The sequence below is a fragment of the Lonchura striata genome, chromosome 23, assembly GCF_050655825.1.
Source record: "Lonchura striata isolate lonStrDom1 chromosome 23, ASM5065582v1, whole genome shotgun sequence".
Lineage (NCBI taxonomy): Eukaryota > Metazoa > Chordata > Aves > Passeriformes > Estrildidae > Lonchura > Lonchura striata.
In genome coordinates this window covers 4,411,289-4,426,719 of record NC_140725.1, presented here as the reverse complement: position 1 = coordinate 4,426,719, position 15,431 = coordinate 4,411,289, and positions in this window count along the sequence as shown.

The following is a 15,431-nucleotide window of genomic DNA, read 5'->3' as shown; positions in this document are numbered from 1 at the left end:
GATGATCCAGCACATGAGAGACTCAAAGGATTTGTTTTCCTTCATCCTCTTTTCTCTCTGGACCAAAGTCCTCTTTCCTCAGCTGTCCTGTGCATGCTGAGGCTGCTCGACTGCCTGGGCACGTGGGCAGCACCTCACAAGGTGATTTATCTCTCTCACAGGTGCCCAGAGCAGGAAAATGCTGCTTTGTGGAGGTTCTGGCCCAGCTTTCACATGGTTACAAAGGCTTGTGCATTCCCTCCTCCACAGCCAGGACTTTACACTACTTAAAAAAGAAATTCACTTTGAAGAAGTGTTTCTGTGTCCTACGATGTTAAACTGCTAATGGGAAAGGAAATGTATTCATGATTCACTGTATAAGAGCAGCCTTGGAGGAATGCAGATTGTATTTTCCCTCTGCAAACATTTGATCATCCCAATAAAAGAGCAGCCCCACCTTTCCCACCAGCTCCGTAAATCACGGGGAATGGAAACAACAGGTTTATGATTGTCACGACGGTCATTACCACTGGGTTTTATGGGTTCTGGAGAGAGGGGGAGCCTGTTCATGGGCACGAGGTGCCTCCTGAAGGACTGCGGGGCTCTCTCAAACTCATCCTGCTGCTCAAGGCTCTGTTGAATATGGAAATGATGCTCCTGATTCAGCCTGGCCCTCCCCGGAGCTCTGGGCTTGGATCCTCCAGCAGTCCTGCACAGCCAGGGAATGAGCAGAGCCCCAGAGGGTCCCCCCATGGAAATCCCTGCTCTGGGATCCCATACAGCCCCCATGGAAATCCCTGCTCTGGGATCTGATACAGCCCCCATGGAAATCCCTGCTCTGGGATCTGATACAGCCCCCGTGGAAATCCCTGCTCTGGGATCTGATATAGCCCTCGTGGAAATCCCTGCTCTGGGATCTGATACAGCCCTCGTGGAAATCCCTGCTCTGGGATCTGATATAGCCCCTGTGGAAATCCCTGCTCTGGGATCTGATACAGCTCCCATGGAAATCCCTGCTCTGGGATCCCATACAGCTCCCATGGAAATCCCTGCTCTGGGATCTGATACAGCCCCTGTGAAAATCCCTGCTCTGGGATCTGATACAGCTCCCATGGAAATCCCTGCTCTGGGATCTGATACAGCTCCCATGGAAATCCCTGCTCTGGGATCCCATACAGCCCCCGTGGAAATCCCTGCTCTGGGATCCCATACAGCCCCTGTGGAAATCCCTGCTCTGGGATCCCATACAGCCCCTGTGGAAATCCCTGCTCTGGGATCCCATACAGACCTCGTGGAAATCCCTGCTCTGGGATCTGATACAGCTCCCATGGAAATCCCTGCTCTGGGATCTGATACAGCTCCCATGGAAATCCCTGCTCTGGGATCCCATACAGACCTCGTGGAAATCCCTGCTCTGGGATCTGATACAGCTCCCATGGAAATCCCTGCTCTGGGATCTGATACAGCTCCCATGGAAATCCCTGCTCTGGGATCCCATACAGCCCCCGTGGAAATCCCTGCTCTGGGATCCCATACAGCCCTCATGGAAATCCCTGCTCTGGGATCTGATACAGCCCCTGTGGAAATCCCTGCTCTGGGATCTGATACAGCCCCTGTGGAAATCCCTGCTCTGGGATCTGATACAGCCCCTGTGGAAATCCCTGCTCTGGGATCTGATATAGCCCCTGTGGAAATCCCTGCTCTGGGATCTGATACAGCCCCTGTGGAAATCCCTGCTCTGGGATCTCATAGCCTGGGGCTGCTGAAGCACCCACACACCTGAGCCACCTCAAGGGACAGCTCTGGGCTGCTGCTGTTGCCATTAATTAACTCCACTGATTGGGATTTGAGCTTACAGCAAGGATCAAGGACACGTTGCACAGCTTCAGTCCAGGAGTGGCTTTTATCACCATGTCCTGCTCCCTGGGGAGCTGGGCACTCATCTGCCACATGCTCAGGAATCAGAGAATATCCTGAATTGGAATCCACCAGGATCCTCAAATTCCAACTCCTGAGACCGGCAAAACCTGGCCCTTAATTCCTGGAGGAACCCACCTGAGACACCACCAGCCCTTTGGAAGGAGATCACCTCTTCCCAGGCATCTCCAGAGGCAGCTGGCAGCGACCAGCCCTGGCTTTGACATCAGCTGAAATGTGGTGCAGCATTTTGTACCTGCAGTTTACTCTCAGCCTCCAAACCTCCGAGGAGACGCCGTCTGCTGCCTGGGCTATAAATAAGGGCAGCGAGTGCTGAGCCAGAACGTGTGGCAGTAATTTGGGTGATGATTTAAGGTCTGACTGCTCCTCCTCCCAAAGCCTGTTCACCCTGAGTGACGCTGACACAGCCAGGAGCTCCTGGGACCTGGCCCAGCTGCACCCCTGGGTTCACACTCTCCCCTCCACCAGCCCTCCTCTCCCTTCTGTTCCTCTACCAGAACATCCTTCTCCCTTTCTCCACAGGATTTCACCCTCTGGAATGACTCTGTACAGTGAAATATCCCTATTGTAACCCTTGGAAATGGTTTTGTTTTATTGGAATTCCCTGCCTGTTTTATGGCCAGCTCTGCAGAAGAGCTGACAATAAAGGGGGAAGAAGAGGAGTGTTTGAGAGGGGCTGGGCAGCTCCAGCTCCTGCCAACTCAGTGCTTCCCATGGAAGCACTCAGCATCTGGCAGGATTGAGATTTTCCTTTTTTTTTTTAAACTCTCCTCCTCCTTTTTTTTCCAATATAAATGAATTTTAGCAGCAGAGCGAGGGTGCAGTGGTGCTCAGGGCAGGACGTGCTAACGAGCTGAGCCTCGTGCTGCAAGAGCAGCCTCCTTGTCCACCTCCCCTCCTGCCTTTTCTGCACTTTAATACTCAGCCTTTTCTAAAAATAGCCCCAGTTCTTAGTCCTTTTAATACAGTCTTCATAAAAAGTAGTTCTTAAAGTTCTCTAAAAGCTTTGGATTTAAGAAGCTGGGCACAGTTGCCATCTCAGGAAATGGCAGCAGAAACACCGAGCTGCTGGTGCAGGGCTGATCTCAGAGTCTGAATACAAACATTCCCCACAGGGTAATGCCAAGCACAGCTGCCTCAGTAAAATAATGAAGATAATAAATCAGGGAGCCATTTAGCACCTTTTTCCCCAGTAGCTGTTCTCCATCTTCCACCGGGGAGGGAAGGAATGACAGATGGAAGCTGACCTGAGCCACGGGAGCAGTGAAGAAGTTCCAGAGCGGGAGGTGTGAGGAGCTCTCTGCCTCCTTCCCCAGGCTCGGTGACATCTTTGCCTTGGCATCACAAAGGTGTTGCTGCATCCAAAATTTGGGTTCCAGTCCCACAGCTGCTTCTGACAGGTTTTCCCCCATGACCAGGCACAGATGTTGGGTTTTCTGACCAGTTCCTCACTGGTTTAATGTCCTGGGCTCCTGCCCCATCTGAGGCAGGATGGAGAAGCAGGACAGGACCTGACCCACCCCCCTGGGCTATTTCTGGGCTCAGTTTAACAGCACTGCCCCCATTTGCAGTGTCTGTGCATTCTGGAAAGTCACAGATCTGGGGAGGGGGTGCTGAGAAGGCCTGTGAGTGACTCAGGCTCCTGGAAATAAACTGCTCCGGAACGGAGACAGTGAAAAGATTAATCTCTTTAAACTTATCAGGAGGAAATTCAAAAGGTAATTTGATTATAGTGGACAAACACTTTCACAGGAAGAAACTATCAGATACTGAGGGCTCTTTAACCTGGCAGAGATGAGCAGAGACAGAACCTCTTAGTGGAAATTAAAGGCAGGCAAATTTGAATTCAAAATAATGTGTGGGGTTTTTTTTTTTCCACTGGGGTAGTGAATCACTGAAAAACCCAGGAGTGTGGACTTGCTGTCAGCTGGGTTTGGGTCTCTTTGCAAGACACTTCTTGTAGGGAGAAACTCAGAGAAATCAGAGCAGGGATCTCCAGTCCACAGCCAGAGCAGTGGGGATAACTTTACCCTCTGTGTGAGGGGCTGTGGACCCATTTGGGTTCATGTGGGGCAGGTGAAGAGATGTTCATCCACGGATTTGTGTTCTCAGAGCTGAGGGAAACCAACAGCAGCTGGGGAGCAGAGCCAGGGAATCCACAAGCTGGGATGATGCTTGTTCCAGAAAAGGGGAAAAAAAGAGGGAAGAGGGACCCCCAGGAGCCACCTCAGCACAAATCCCAGGATCACTGGGATGCACCACTCCAGGTGTCCTGTCAATGGTGCTCCTCTTTGGCAGGATCTCACTCAGGAATGGAGGCACTTTAGAACCGATTATTTCCCTCCACAGCAAATTAGCAGCAGAGTTTGGATGTTCATTGACAGGAAAATCTTCACATCCTTTATAGACTCCTCAGTGGCTTCCCCCTGAATCCAAATATCACATCATTTATTTAACTTGGAGAATAAAGTAATTAATACCAGGGAGTTCTGACTGCTTGGCAGGATGTGCTGTTACAGCTAACAAATTTTATGTCTTTAGGCTTCACAGCAGAACTTGATTTAATTTGTCCCAAGGTTAAGAAAGACGGCGAGGAAATTTGATGGCTCCAGATCACAAATTCACTACAATTTATCACCTTCACCATGTGGCGTGGACAGACACCACTTCCAGGTGGAGATGGCAGAAATTTACTCAATCATCTTTGCTTTAATGTTGAATTCATCCATTATCTGCCACCACATGTCCCAAATATTCCGTGTCTCCCTGGGAGCTGCCTCCAGCCATCCCCAGCACCAGCCTGCCGCCACATCCTTGGGATGAGGATCCCCAAAATTTTGGGATTGTGCAATTAAGACATAACACAATCCCAAGGAAAGGTAGGGAAGCATCCTTGCTAGACTTTCCCCCTAAAAGTTCTGTTTCAATGGCATTTTAAAGAGTCAGGAAATTCAACAAAATGTTTTGAATTGTGGAACTTCTTTTAATTTTGGTGAGAGAAGAGAAAGTGAAAAGTTGCACAGGGGTTGTTTTTTATTCAAATCCAGGTTGCTGGATTAATTCCTGTGGCTGGATTTTCTTCCTTAAGCAACAGAAAAATGGAATAATTTCTCCATTTCATTATACGCTGATTTTTTTACAGAGGAAATCCAGGCAGAGAAAGGAATTCCCCAAAATACCCAATGTCATCTTTTCAGAGCAGCAAGACCTCACCACGGAATTCTCTTTAGGACCCACGCAGTGCAGGGAATCTGGGAGCAATGAGGCTTTTAGAGCCTCCAAACCCAGTGGCCTGGCCAGAATCTCACAGAGCAAAGGGGAGGAATGCAGAGTTTCCCTCTCAGAGCTGAACACCTGGCCAGGAGGTCACGCTCAATTTGCAGAGCAGGGGCCACAACATCCCAACAGCTTCCGAGGGGCTGCAGCTCGTGAGCGGCACTAGCCAAAAATTATGCACCAAAAGAGCTCCCAGATGTGCAGGAAATGCGACAACAAAATGTCCCAGTTTATGGCATTTTCTCCTTCCCTCTTTCTCTTTTCTGTCATTGCCCTTTAGAAAGTGAATGTGAAGAATAAAGCTCTAGTTTTAGAAACTAGTCCAGGTCCTAAAAGGTTAGAAAATTAAGCACAGAGATTTCCGTGGCATAAGGAAATCACACACTTCAGCCTCCTTGTTGGGGACTCTCACTGGAGCAGCACCAAGGTGAAATCCAGGGAAGTCAACAAGGTGGGAGGGCAGAACTTCCCCAGGTTCTTCCATGGGGAGAGGTTCCTCTCCCTGCATGCCAAGAACTGAATTTGGCTCTTCCTTGTCCATGTGACAAATGCTTTAACAGCCAAGTCACTTTGTCAGAGCTTCAGAGTGCCTTGAAGGGGACAAAGCACTTCCTTAGGAGCTCTCCCTAAAGGTTAATCTGATTTTGAGGGCTTGGTTCTCTGCTGGGTTTTCACTGGGGTTTCCCCAAACATCTCCATACATGAATCTCTGGGTCAGATGGGACATTTATCAGTGCTCCAGCAAAGAACTGGGCAAGGAAACTAGAGAAAAGAAATGTTCTATTTATGGCTAAGGTGTGTGAAGTTGTTTTGAATTAGAGTGATCAACAATTCTGATGGAAAATCCAGACTCGTGTCTTTCAAACCACGTCTTAGACATGGGGCGTCACCCCTAACACTCTGCTTTCTCCTGGAAAATTGTCTGGGACCCATTTGGACCTGGATGCCCTTAAAGAGGTACCAAACCACCACAATTAAATGACCATCTGTGGGACTCAGATTCAGTCAAAGAGAGAAACGAGAGTTTCTAGCCAGGCAGAAGCCTGGGAAAGAGCTGGAGAAGAATGTAAATAATTCTTTATCTCTCTTGTTATTCACATTATTTACAGTTAAGTTCTATCACTGTGTGTCAAGCACTGTACACCAATGCTTTTCACTTCAGAACCAATGGAGTTGGTCCTCACAAAGCTCTGTATAAAAGAGCAGGGGTATTTTGAATAAACCAGAGTTTTACTCTCAGCAACCTTCTGGTCAGTCTTCTCATTCCCGTCCTGCCTCGACAACATGGGACCATTTCCTGGGTCTCACTCTAATTAATTCTCATTAATCTGTGGGTTAATTAGATCAGGAACCTGTGTGTCACCTTCTCCATGCTCAGGAACCTGCCACAAACCCTTGGCAATGTTTCTCCATCACAGCCCAAGGTCGGTGCTCGCCGTGGCTGCTCGTGCTGCTCCAGCACCTCCTACACGAACCACCTCACTGCTTCTTGCACTTTTTATCTCACTTAGTTCTTGTCTCTCATAATATTTAGAGGCTCTTTGGGATACAAATAGTATTGATTTGTATGTACAACCACCTAGAACAAGGAGGGTTCGGGTCCTCAGCCCAAATAATAAATAATAGTTAATATAGTTCAAACATGACCAGCCAGTTTCTACCTAAAAATGTCAATAAAACAGGGCCATATTGATGCAAAGAGACATAAAATGTGAACTCCTTCAATACAGGCACTTATTTGTCTCTGTTTCCGAGGCCAGGAAGGAAAGAGCTGTTAGCAGTGAATAGTATTTTATTAGCATCATAAACCCCAAGAGCAAAGTTTGTGTCACAGAGAACTGCACATGCATTTGAAGCTTAATTTATGTTCCTGACTCCTTTTGGTTTTTTTTTTTTTTCTTTTTTTTTTTTTTTTTTATCTTTTCCCAAACAGGGCTATAATTTAAAATAAAGCCAGGTAACATCTGAAGGCACCTTTGGGTGAAAGGGATGTTCATGCAAAACCAAACTCACAGCCTACAGAAATCCTGTCTGAGGGAGCTCAGTGGAATTAGTACATAAATCCATTCTGCAGAGCTCCATGGAAGCTTCAGGAAAACCACATTTTATGTGCACCAGGTCCTGAGCATCAGCACTGGGGAATGCCAACAGCCCCGAGGAAGAGCCAGGAGGGGAAGAAGTGACTTCCTGAGGAACTCCAACAAATTAGCAGGGGAAAAGCAGTGAGGACAGAAAAGCCAGCGTGGCTTTGATGCTTTTCCATGAATTGGGGTTCAGCAGGTCTTGAGCTGATGTGAGACACAGCAACCACACCAGCACAGTCCCATCCACACCAGCACAGTCCCAGTCCCACCAGCACAGTCCCATCCACACCAGCACAGTCCCAGTCACACCAGCACAGTCCCATCCACACCAGCACAGTCCCATCCACACCAACACAGTCCCAACCACACCAGAACAGTCCCAGTCACACCAGCACAGTCCCATCCACACCAGCACAGTCCCAGTCACACCAGCACAGTCCCAACCACACCAGCACAGTCCCAGTCACACCAGCACAGTCCCATCCACACCAGCACAGTCCAATCCACACCAGCACAGTCCCAGTCCCACCAGCACAGTCCCAGTCCCACCAGCACAGTCCCATCTACTCCAGCACAGTCCCAGTCACTCCAGAACAGTCCCATCTCCCAGACCAATCCAACAGGAGGGGTCAGAACTCCTGCAGCTCCTGGTCATCCTCCTGCATTCCCAGCATTTTCCTGTGATCTGGCTCCTTTGGAGAGGGGTTGGGTTTCTGGGGATGCTTGGGAACAGATATTGCAATACAACCACAATCAAGCCCTGGTAATCAGCAAATTACAGCTTTCCATACATCCCAAAGCTTTTAACTCCCAGCTGCTTATCGTGGTCTGTTTACACGGTGACAATTCTGCAGAGCAGGTTCTGTGCCTGTTCCAGAGCTGTAAACACGGCTTTAACGACCAGCAGGCATTTATTTAACATTCTGCCCGTTTCAGAGAGGGAAAACAGACAAGGTGAGTGCTGGAAGCACAGAATTAAGGGTTTATGGCAAAGAAAGAGGAGCTGTGGAAAAGCTGAACAGCATGGGGCAGGGTCTTCAGGAGCCTGGGACTCGCTGCCTGCAGAGCAGGGAAGGTATTTGTGGCTCTGAACAGCGAGGGGAGGCAAATCTCCTGTCAGTGCACAAACACAAAGGTTTGGGAGTTCAGGAAGGAGCAGCCTTTGTTGGTAAAAATACTCCCATGCTCTCTGCTCAGGCAGGGTCTGTGAACTCACACGCCAGCTCTGTGTCTGTGAGGGAAGTGTGGAGCAGAGAGACCCTGAGGGGCTGGAGCGTGTCAGGGCAGGGAACAGAGCTGGGAAGGGGCTGGAAAACTCCTGATGGAGTTGAAGGGGCTCAGTTTGGAGAAAAGGAGGCTCGGCGGGGGGATCTTGTGGCTCTGCACAGCTCCTGACAGGAGGGGACAGACAGGGGGGATTGGGCTCTGCTCCAGGGAACAGGGACAGGAGGAGAGAGAATGACTTCAAATTGCACCAAGGCAGGCTCAGGGTGGAACCAGCAGGAATTTCCCCATGGAAAGGGTGCTCAGGCATTGGAAGTGCCCAGGGAGGTTTGGACCCCCATCCCTGGAGGTGTCCAAGGAAGGGCTGGAGGTGGCACTGTGCTCTGGGCTGGGGACAAGGAGGGGATGGCTCAGCACACCCAACAAACTTTGTCACTGCCTTTTTGCCTTTGGAGTTCTCCCAGCACAGCCAAATGACGGCTGTTTACAGGGGCAAAACCACCCTGCAGAAAAGGCTGAAGCCCCCATTAAGACTTTATGATATTCTTAATTACCTGCTGTGTGCTGGTGCCTGGGGAGTTGCCTGCCCTTTCCACCAGTCCCACGTGCTGGGCCCTTCGCTGCTCAGCCACAGACAAATGGGCTTTGCTGCCACAGGGATTTCACTTTCCGGGCAGCAGAAGAGCTTTAGGATGTGATTTGCAGAACACCACAAAGGTTGGTGGTGTATTTCTTCAAGGCACAGGGAGTCAAACCTTTTGCATGGCCACTAAATTGGGCTGAAACAAAAACTAGCAGGGTCACCACTCCCTATCTGTCCTCCTGAAGGAGAAAAGAGAAATTTCACTGTCCTGGAATGGTTGCAGGAAAAGGAAATGAGTAAGGATCATTCTACTTGTCTTCCACCTTGAAACTGCAGATATTGCTCCATATAAAACCACATTATAGAACAGCATCTTTCTCCTTCCCCCTCTTTTTGCAATTTCAATTTTTTATTTTTCCCCTCTTTTCTTTCACAGCTTTTAACCTTGCCCAATTGTTCCTCTTAAATAATAATTAGCTCCCTGGTTCAGCTGGGGAAGTGCTTTAAGGCTCCAGCAATTTTATTTTCTGTGTGATGCTGCGGGAGAGGACGGGAGGGAGAAGTTAAATCAGGAGGTTCCTCAAGAGTTGTCCCTCTAGAAAAACTATTCCATGCCTGTCCCTGGTGAAAGGATCCTGCCAGATCCTGGAGAAACCAGCAGAGTTTGCTCAGTAATTACTGGGGAGAGAGGAGAAAAATGGAAATACAAAGGCAGGCAATGCTGTTGGCTGCGCTCTCCAAAATGTTCCCTCCCAACAGAGCCACGTCCTGAGTCGTGATTCCACACAACAAAACCGTGCCTGGCACTGGGTGACCCAGAAAAAAGAGGAGTAATGAGTTGTCTCTTGTGCTTTGGGGCTGAACACGGCACTGAACAATTTGGGGCTGCTCTGCAGCACCACATGGGTGGAAAAACCCAACCACGAGGAGTGGGAGAGCATTTCCTTTAATTACCAGCTGCACCAGATAAATTACAAATTCAATCACAGTGCTGCTCGCCAACGAGGGACTCAGAACACTCAGGCTGAGTTCCATGAATGAACTGCAGGAGAGAAGAGGACTCGTGGGGAGCCACCCTGTGCCCTTGTTGCGATGCCTTGAGAAGGCTGAGCTGGAACAGAGACCAGACAGAGCTAAAGAACAAAGGAGAGATTTATTAAAATGGATCCACCTTGGGCAGCACAAGAGCCCAGCCAGGGCTGCACCCAAGGTGAACCAAAATGGTCACAAAAAATGGACAACCAGTCACAGGATTTCTCACTTTTATAAGCCCTGGCCTATTTGCACATTGGAGTTCATTGTCCAATTCCAGCTCCAGCCCATGAAGTCCCATCCTTCTTGTTTTTCTCTCTTCAGTCCATGTTGTTTGTGCTCCTGGGCTGAGATTTGGATAATTTGTCCCTGGTCCCCAGCTGGAGAAGGAATTGTTTTGTGTCCCTGCTCTGTGCAGAGCTCACCATCCCCATAAAGTGAAGCTCAGAAGTGCACACTAAAGCAGCACAGAATGTGAAAAATATCAAAGCTCAAACCTGAGGCATCAATTGTAATGAAAATAACGAGGTCTGAATTGGAGCAGAGTGTGCTGGGTACAGTCTGAGACACTCACTGAGAACCAGAGAAGGAGCAGAATGTTCACTTAGAGCATTTTTCTCCTGCAGAATTGCTCATTCGGATACCTGTGTGCTGGAAAAGGGAGACCTGCTCTGCTGCAGAAGCATCTCTGTGGTTCCAGAAGTGTTGACAGCAAACAAACCAGCCTCACCTCCAACAGCCCAGGGGCTACAGCGTGTTCCAGGCACTGTGTCCCCGGGGAGCGGGGCTCTGCCCTGCCACACGGCTGCTCATCCCCGGCTGAGGAAAGGATGTCTCAGGTTTGCCACCACTGAAACCGAGAGCAAAGTGTGAGCCCCTGAGTTTCCCCTGGCTCCCTGCCTCGAGCAGATAACCCCAGGAGCCAGGGATTATTAAATCACATCCCTCTGTCAGGTCGATATCCCGAGCTCTCTCCTCTTCCTGACCTATCCCAGCATGAATAATGCAGGAGCTGCTGGTGGGGCAGTTCTGGCTGGAGCGTGGCCAGCCAAAGGGCTCTCTCAGCAGATCAAAAGCCAATCAAGTTCATTTCAATATTTATGTTTAATCCTTCATTCTGAAACGATAAATATTTCATGTTACACCCTTACAGGAAAGCAAAGCCAAGCAAAAGCAGAGGAGACACCGGCCCAGACAGAGCGGCTCTTTCATGCTAATTCCTGTCCAGGCAGACACTGCTCCTGATGCCATTAATATTCCTCAATCAACATGGATTATTTATTTGAGTCCTGACAGAGCCTGCAAGGACAGAGGTCAGAGCTGAGGATCACAGCAGACATGAAGGCAGGTTGGTTCCTGGAGGCAGGTTTGATTCCTGGAGCCAGGGTTCATTCCTGGGGGCTTCCACCAAGGTTTTCTTTCCTGGTGTGAATATTCCATAGCAGCATCGTGATGCTGGCAGTGCCCAAATACCCAAAAACCTTCCCCATCCCACCCTGGCCTTCCCCAGGGTTATGCCAGCCCAGAGATGCCCTCAATTTACCCCTCAAGCAGGGTTTTTCCAGCAGCTCCCTCCTGTCAGAGCCCTATCAAAGGTTTGAATATTTTGATATTTGATATTTTTCTATCAATTTATTGCAGCAGACAAACCCCTGAGGCTTTTTTTGCTGATCATCTCCATCACCTGTCCATTCTCCACACACTTTGACCTGGGAACAAAGGCAGGTGTGGATGCACAAGGAGGCAGCACCATGGGGCTGCACAGCCCTGTGGGTTTTGTTGGCAATCAAACCCTGCCCACCTGGGAAGCAGCGAGGAGGAGAACCCTGGATTAAAGAGATCTAAATGAACTGAGGATGGAGGAGAAGTGGCTGAAAAGTAGCTCAGAGTTTTCTCAGAACCCACCTGCTGGCTTCTCTAATCATGATTTAAAGACAGCACCCAATTCCTAGCCAACAGTGTGAGGAACAAAGCCTTTTTGATGGGGATTCTGTTTTCCAGGGAGAACCATTTAATAAGTTTCACTCAGGAAGTCTCTGTTCCCAATAAAGACTTAACAAAGTTAATTAGACTAAACAGTAATTATCATGTCTCTTCATTGTTCAATTATCTTGCTGAACTGGTGTTTCCTGATTAATTTTCTGATTAAAATGTATTAAATTGAAAAGCACTTGCAAACATGAGATGACAGGCTGTCTCCCACGCAGCAGGATTTCCGGAGGTCAGGGAGGCAGGGATGGTTGGCAGCCACCCCCCAAACAGGCCAGCTCCACACCCCACACAGCAGGAACCCAACTCAGAGCCTTCACTGATGTGCTCTCCAGTTTGAGATCCACCAGCACATCCCTGGTGTGTTCCTGCCCTGCACAGATCCTGCTTGCCTCTTCCAGGCCCTCCTTTCCCTGCAGCCGTGGCTGCCCCATCCCTGGGAATGCCCAAAGCCAGGTTGGACAGGGTTGGGAGCAGCCTGGGGCAGTGGAAGTGTCCCTGCCACGGCAGCGTGGAACAGGATGGGCTTTAAGGTCCCTTCCAACCCAAACCTGTCTGGGAGGGTGATTCCCACTCCTCCACAATTTTAGCTTTCTCTGATGTTTTTCCATGCACAAGTGTCAGAACTCAAAATGTCCCTCAGACATTTTTGGAGGTTCCAGGCCCAGGTCAGAAGCATTTGAGACCCTGGCAGGCAGCTGGAAATGGCTGTGATTTTGGGTTTGAACCTGGAATTATTTACCAACCTTGCAGGAAGAACAAGAAGTCACAAAAGTTTAGATGTTATAGTAGAAGTAGTTACAAAGTAGAGGGAAGAATTTTTGAGTGCTGTACAGGGGGGTTTCTGTTTTGTACATGGGGGTCAGAGGGTTTAAGATGGATTTGGGATTTGGGCCTGCCCTGTCCTCCCTCTTTCTCCTTCCTTACCTCCATGTTCTTGGTGATGTTGGCACTCACAGATTGGTTTAGAGTAGAAAAGCACCATTTAATATAGGTAATAGGCATTGGGAAAAACTGTAACCATGTAACACGTAATGAACCATATAAAAGACAGCAGCAGCCCTGGGCAGGAGAGAAGAAGCAGTCGGGGTCAGAGAGGATGTCAGGGTGTGTGTGTGCCTCTGCCTGAGCTGTGAGCAAACCACAGCAGCCCAAGGAGAAAATCTTTTAGATAACTTGCAATAAACAACCATGAGACCAAACAAAAGACTGCTGAGCCTTTCTTTGGAAGCTTGGGCTGGAGGAGAGATTTTTCCAGCACATGGAGCCACCCTGACCCAGGGTGGTCTCTGGCACACAGGCACAGTGCAGTACAAGTCCCTGTGCTTGGAGCAGCCCTGCAGCACAGGAGGGAGGTCCTGGAGCCCTGTAAAGCTGTTTCCAAGTCCAGTTTCTCCCTTTCACTCCATCCCACACTCTGGACTCCATGAGCTCCCACCCAGCTCAGGCTGTGCCTCCCATCTGCAAAACCCCATCAGGCATGGGGTGCTCCCACCTCCCACCCCGACAGCAGCCAGCACAGAGCAGGAATTCCCACAGCTGAGCTCACTCATGGAATCTCTCCAGGCCTGTGAACATCTTTAGGTCTGGCACTGCATCTCCTGCAGCTCCCAGCATCATCCTGCACTTCTTCCAGCAGCTCAGCTCCCCTCTGATTGTGTTTAACATCCCAGCCTGCCTAAGCTGGCCTGACCAAGGCCATCCCCTGCATCCCTCTGCCAGAATCTTCTGGTGGGTTCAGCAGACTTCCATGGATGACTTCAAGGATCATTCCAACCTGCAGCAGAGACAGCCCTGGTGCTCCCGAGCCACCACAGCCTCTCTTTCCAAGGCACTGCTTTAGTATTCACCTGTGGCAATCCAGAAATCACTGGCATTTTGAGCAGCCCCTCACACCATTTGCATATCTTTTATAAGACAAATCAGAAAAGGGGATTAATTTTCCTTCCTTCACTTTGATATCACCTGTGGCTGGCAGGAAACAAACAAATTCATCGCCTCCTTCCCCAAATCCTTGCGATTAGGTTATTAGAGCCCCAGACTTATTATAAATTATTGAAAGGACACAGCTGAGCCCAAATCCCACAGCGGGCTCTCTTTGTCTTCCACAAGGCTGGCAGTTCTTGATTAACTCCTGTGCAGCACGAGGCAGGAGGGATGAGCAGCACTGCAGACGTTCCGCGCTGCTCGGCTCCACGCGCGGCTGTGCAGGGAATCTTGTTGGAATCTGAGCTATTGATGATCCCGAGATTGTAGAAAGTCTCTGTCTCTCAGCCCCTCTGCCAAAGCAGAAGCCAGAATTGGTCTGTGCTGGTTTCCAGGTTGTTTATTCTGTTTATCTCTAACATGTTCTGCTGCCCTGCCCAGCTCTGTCCTGCAGGGCAGCGTGTGGGGCTCTGCCCTCAGTGGGATGTGACAAACATTAAATACCAGAAACTCCCTGGGCTGCATTTACAAGAACGTGCCAATATCTGTCACCTACGTTGGACAGTGTGTCCCCAGCCTGAACCAACAGAAAAATGCCAACACCACAGTGAGACATGGAGGGCATGAAGAAGGAGAAAAAGGACAAGGCACACCCAATTTCCTCCATCTTGTCGCCTTTGGACCCCTCATCTAGAATCCTAAAATTTTACTTTTGCACCCGTGTCACACTGAATTATTACTGATATCAAACACTCAGAGCTTGTAATTCACCCTGTGAGATTGAAAACTCTTTTCCATGGACAGAGATCACAGCCAGTGTCTCTGGGGGCTCTGTCCAGGGGGTTCCTGACCCCTGCCAGGGTCCCAGACCTGCCAGGGCAGCCAGAGGGAAGCCCTGGATTCCCACCGAATCTGGGCTCCCTGCACACAGCCCAGGAGCTACAAAGGAATTTTCTTCCCTTTCTGCTCACCCTCTTGGAAATTCAACACCAGCCTCGCTGCTGCTGCTGGGACCAAGCCAGGCTGGGGGCTTGGAAAGGCAGAGAAATGCCTGTCCCTTTTGGATATCCATCCTCAGTCCTAAAAGGGTTGTTCTGTAGTTTCAGCTCCAAGGGAATTAACTCCATATATTCAGCTCCAAGGGAATTAACTCCATAGTTTCAGGCCCAAGGGAATTAACTCCATAGTTTCAACTCCATGGGAATTAACTCCCTATTTTCATCTCCAAGGGAATTAACTCCATAGTTTCAGCTCCAAGGGAGTTATTCCATGCTCTCACACACTCCAGGTGTGTGAAGCTGGAGTGGCAGCAGCAGCGTTTCAGGTTTCTCCTGCTCTGTGCTTCATTTTTTGCCCTGTTTTAAGTCACGTTGGTAAAAGCAGGGGAGGTTGTGATAAGG